Raw genomic sequence first — 6,000 nt, forward strand, 5'->3', positions numbered from 1 at the left:
GGAGTCCATTGATCCTTAAACAGGGACCCTTCTTGATGTTCTGATGGGGGAAGGGAGTAGCTTACCTCCTACAACAGGATTTGACATACATCTTTCACTGGCTGGTACTGATCCCGATTGGTTAGCTATGGGAAATTCCCTATCTGACACTGAACATCAGCATTGGGCTGAGCTTTCCTATTTACTTCACAAGGCTGGACATACCATATGTAATGCTGACCTGGCTGTTTGGCTGGCAGAGACAGATTCTTGTTACCCTTGGTACCCAGAAAATGGTTCTTTATGTTTAAAAGATTGGGAAGATATAGGTTAAAATCTTCATGAAGAGCCATGAGCTCCAATGCTTGTGCTGCTAGTTTGGTTTCTTTGTCACAATGCTATTTCTAAGTTCTATGTTTCTCAGCAAACATCTGCTCCATTAGCAACAGCTGCTGCAGCTTCCTTTAAGTAGCTATTCCCTCTGCCTTCATAGTCTTCTACACTACCACCACTGCAACTGGCTAGATTTCCTTTGGTTAAATGTTTATGGCAAGCATGGAAGAAGGAATAAATGCATATTTTAGCTGTCTGTCCTATTAAGCTAAATCCCACTGGCCATCCAGAGCATGAGCTATTAGCTTTGGCTGTGTTTAAAGAATTGTGACCCACAAACCCAGGACAAAAGAGGAGGAATCTGTTTTCACTGCCCATTCAAGATTCCATAACACAATGTTTCCAGTTCAAAAAAAAAAAAAAAAAAAACAACATTCTTTCAGAAGTCCTTTCATGCACCAGAAGGAGCTCTAAAATAAATTTAACTACTATTGCAGATGCCCAAGTGTGGCTTCCCAGGGAGGTATATAAAATTGCTACTCAAATTCAGGAATTTTTTGCCCATAAGTACTTTTGCCTAATTTGCATAGTGCTAAAGAAGGAATTTTTTTTTTTTATCCTGGAAGTAATTGATTCTGATTGTACCAGTACAATGTATGTCCAAATATGGTCCTATATGCCCTTTTGACTCCCTTAAGTATCCTCTATTGCTCAATTGATTGTTATTCCTTATGTTTCAGCTCAACAACCTTTAAACAAAAGGGGAGATATAGAGTTTGTCTATATTATCATTGGAGCACGTTTATTTATCACTGAAAGTCACCTAAATTAACTCTTTGTTTAAATGAATAGCCAATTGCAAATTTATTGGATACTGATAACGACATTACCATTATTCCCCTTTCAATTGGATTCATGTATGGCTTTTAGAAAGGGCCTTCATGGTTTGGGTCATAGGAGACAATAATGTGCATGTGTTCAACAGCTCCCTGTGGCTGCAATGCTCTACCCCTCCAGTCCACAAACAATCGTCACTCATATTCAGCCATATGTGGAGACCATTGGAAGATTTACAAGACTTACAAACTAGTTAAGACAAACAAACAAAAAAAGTGGGTGTCCCTTTTAAATCCAAACTACTTGGCTGGCTATCCTATCTGTTTTCAGTCAGCTTTCTTAACCAGTTCCTACCTAATGTTACAGTACAGAATAACAAAATTAAAATGATTCTAAATGTACAAGCTTTCTTTTTCAAAATTTGTGTTCTGGGAATTTCATAGGCTTCAACATTTTTTAGATGTATACACTAACTTATATAAGCTAAAAGTACACTCTGACCTGATAAAAATGTTAATATTGTGCCCATGCATATTTTTTAATATTCTACATAAGTTAAGTCTTATTTTATCTAACTATAAAGATTTTTATTTTATGACTTTGTCCAGAGATCAGTTTCTCCATAGTTAACTCAAATACATTCAGAAATTTCTTTTAATAAATCTTTAGGAGGATATAAACATGGTGATACTGGAAATAAATCTGACAATCATCAGGTACAAACAGCCAGCTATCTGAAATCTTTGATTTCAGTGTCCATCATGGCTACTGGATTTTATACATGGCATTCACAATTATACAGGCCTATCCTATGTCTATGTATGATGTCCTTGGTATCAAGTTGACATTTAAACAAATGAGCACTCACCAATTAAAATTTAAATAAGTAGGAGAACCGAGCGGAGCTGGTCGAGCCTTCAAAGTCCTAAAATGCGCGGCCGAGGGTTCGGGGTTTATTGATTGAATTCCGCCGGCGCTGGATCCTCTGCAGAGAGAGAGCGCGAGAGATGGACATGGACAAACGGATCCATTTAGAGCTGCGGATCGGGACGCCCTCTGATGTGAAAGAACTTGTCCTGGACAACTGTCGGTCGAATGCAGGCAAAATTGAAGGCCTCACAGACAAATTGGAAGAACTGGAATTCCTAAGTACAACCAACGTAGGCCTCACCTCAGTCGCCAACTTCCCAAAGTTAAACAAACTTAAGAAGCTCCAACTAAGCGAAAACGGAATCGCAGGGGGCCTGGAAGTATTGGCAGAAAGGTGTCCGAACCTTGCGCATCTAAATTCAAGTGGCAGCAAAATCAAAGACCTCAGCACAATAGAGCCACCGAAGAACTTAGAGAACCTCGGGAGCTTAGACCTTTCCAATTGCGAGGTCCCCAACCCGGAGGACCACGGAGCAAACGCGTTCAAGCTCCTCCCACAGCGCACGCATCTTGGTGGCTCTGACCAGGACGACAAGGAGGCCTCCGACTCCGACCCTGAGGGCTATGTGGAGGGTCTGGACGATGACGAGGAGGATGAGGAGGAGGAGGAGTATGATGAAGATGCTCAGATAGTGGAAGATGAAGAGGAGGAAGGGGAAGAGGAGGATGTGAGTGGAGAGGAGGAGGAGGATGAAGAAGGTTATAAGGACGGGGAAGTGACGATGAGGAAGATGAGGAAGAACTTGGCGAAGAAGAAAGGGGTCAGAAGCGAAAACGAGAACCTGAGGTTGAGGGAGAAGACGATGACTAAGTGGAATAACCTATTTTGAAAAATTCCTATTGTGATTTGACTGTTTTTACCCGTATCCCCTCCCCTCCTCCAAATCCTGTCCCCTGAAACTTATTTTTTTCTGACTGTAACGTCGCTGTGGGAATGAGAGGGGAAAAGTGTACTGGGGGCTGCTGGGGCAGGGAGGGCGGGAGGGGATGGAATAAAATACTATTTTTACTCCACTGTTTATTTTCCCCCTCCTTTTTCTTTGTGTCTGGTTTTGTCCCTGTAAATGCGATAGCTGAGTACACACCGAGTGAGCGTTTGTGCCTTACTCTCAAAGAGGATGGTTTGGAGGTCTCTTACATTTCCTGGTAGGTCCCAAGTCCCCAGAGTTGGTTTGAAAGCCTTGCTGGCCTCAGTCTGGTCACTCAGCTCCTGGGAGGGGCTGAATACCAGCTACACCGCTGACTTGCTTTGGCTCCTGTGATTTCTGTGTTTCTTGGGCCTGCTAGAGGCATCCAGCGCCCTGATTTGTAAATAGCAACCTAAAGGCCTATTTTGGCACTGGTTTGGGGACATTCCCCATCTCTCATCCCTTTTTCCCCTTCACAGATGGTGGAGGGCTTCGCTTTTCAAAGAGGACTCGGTGGTACTCTTGAGCTGTGAGCCCTCGAGCGGAGAACAGCAGCTTATGAATTATAATTAGAAGAAACAAACCCTCAAACTTCAGCCTCTTTAAAAGAAAAAAAAAACTGTCCTATCTTGTACTGTAAAATATTAGAACGCTTTGTTTTATGAAAATGACAGGATGATTCTTCCACGAGTACTTTCGTGCTGAGAACATTTTTACAGACCTGAGCGCTGGAGATGTGGCTGCATGTCGGCTGGGTTTTTTCATACACCCGAGCACGGAAAACTAATGCAAAATTGTATTTTCTTACCTAGTAGAAGTCTGAAATGACTGCAAATTCCTAGTGAATGTACAGGTTTGCTTTCGTGTCCCTCTTCTGGATTGCTTTAGAAGTGACGTGTTATTTCCTAACCCATGTTTCATCTGTATAAAAGAACATCTGCACCAGTTTTTCTCCTGCCCCTCAGAAGAGCCAAACTTTGAGTTTTATGTCTGTTTGTCATTGATAAATTTCAATAAATCTTTTTATACAAAAAAAAAATTTAAATAAGTAAATGGATCCAAAGAATTCAGTTCAAATTAAATAATTAAATAAAAATATGAATGCATTTAAAATTCAAACTCAAAACCTTTTTTCAGATGGCCAGACAAGGAAGCCTTAGTTTCTAAAAAAAAAAAAAAATGTATAAAATGTAATAAAATATCCATTGCTTCTGAGATTTTTCTTTAAGAGAAAAGGGATGATTAATACTGGTAACTATATTTTTCTGATATTTTTAGTTTACAAAGAAAATAAGTAAATTAAATTTAACATAAATGGGATTTATCTTCATAATAGGTTTCTTAAATAAATAAATTATAAATTACACCTGACACCCAACTGCTCTCTCCTTTTTTTCAGTTATTAAAGAAACAATAGAACCCTGCCTCCACATTATATCTGACTGCTTCTCTATAACAGGCTCTACAAACCTTAACAAAAACTCTAAACAGTAATGGTGGATTGACTTCCTGTATCAAATGTGCCATTATCATTGGCAAAGTTATTGCTGGAAAACCTTATGCCTTTGCAGCTGTAATAGCTACTCAATATATATATATATATATATATATATATATATATATATATAATATTATATTATTATTCCTCTCATTGTATATATATATATATATATATATATATAACTATATATATATATATATATTAAGTAGCTATTAATATATATATTAAGTAGCTATTACAAATATATATATATAGTTATACTCTCCTCATTTCTCAGGCCATAATATTTTGCATTTTGCTGATATATATCCACAATTAATTGCTGCTGACCACATTAAAATTTTATTCTTAACAAGTACTGATATTTATGTTTTATATCTTACATGTGGAAAGACCTACATCATCAATACTTACAGTTGTCCTCCTACCATCAAACCATATTAACAAATTTTTTAGCACTAATTTCTTTTCGCATGCCTCATGATGGGAGATTTTCTTTGTTATGCAGGTTACACATTCTGCCTATTTCTTGATTTATACCATTCCTCTTGAAATTGGTTTACAATGTATATAGATAAAGGTAAACAAAGGGGAATGATATCTGTTTTTATTAATGTTAAAAGTGGACTGAATATTATGTCCTGCCTCAAATTTCCCCACAGTGAACTGAATTGGCTGCCATTTTCTTGGTGCTGAAATTATTTTCAACTATTTTAAACATTATTACAGATTCTCAATATGTAGCTAAACTTTTTTCTCATTTCTTTATCTGTGTTATTCCCTCATTGGATTCTAATTTACCAACTCTTTTTTTAACTCTTCAAACTCTTACTGCATCATAAACCCTGTATCTTCTTTGCTCATATATGCAGCCACATTAAAATTTCTGGACCTCTGACTTAAGGTAACACTCATGCAGATGCAGCTGTGAGATCGTTTTGTCCTTAATTTTCATATGCTGTAGAATCTCGAGGATTTTTCACCAAAATGCTTGCTCACTAATGAAGATGTTTTCTATTTCTTCCCAACAGGCTCATGCCGTTGTTAATAACTGTTCTCACTGTACACTCTTCTGGGCCCCTACATGGGAATCCACAAATCCATGTGGCCTACATTCTAATGCACTCTGACAAATGACATTACCCATTTTCCTCCCTTTCATCCTTATTCCTTTCTCCATGTTTCTATTAATATGCATTCTGGGTTTATTTGGGCTAGTACCCATAGATCTGAAAAGTATCTGCTCACATTTCTAATTTATTAATCTGCTTTGCCACTATGGGCAAACTTGCTCACTTAAACACAGATAACACTCCTGCATATACATCCTGTGCTTTGGAACAATTTTTTACTCATGTAAATATAATTTTAACCTATGGAATTTCTTAAAATCCTATGAGACAAGCCTTGTTTAAATAAACACATCATACCCTGAAGACATGCCTCTTGAAACAAAAAAGAGGGACCTAGGTTCTATTATTTATAATGCCTTAAATATTGCTTTATTTAGTT

The 6,000-nt window shown here is 37.9% G+C and overlaps 1 pseudogene; it reads left to right on the forward strand.

Moving 5' to 3' along the window:
- Positions 1-2,093: 2,093 nt before the first annotated feature.
- On the forward strand, positions 2,094-2,985 carry LOC143404626 (putative acidic leucine-rich nuclear phosphoprotein 32 family member C; annotated as a pseudogene).
- Positions 2,986-6,000: the final 3,015 nt, after the last annotated feature.

Source organism: Callospermophilus lateralis, chromosome 7 (genome assembly GCF_048772815.1).
Source record: "Callospermophilus lateralis isolate mCalLat2 chromosome 7, mCalLat2.hap1, whole genome shotgun sequence".
In the NCBI taxonomy this organism is placed as follows: domain Eukaryota; kingdom Metazoa; phylum Chordata; class Mammalia; order Rodentia; family Sciuridae; genus Callospermophilus; species Callospermophilus lateralis.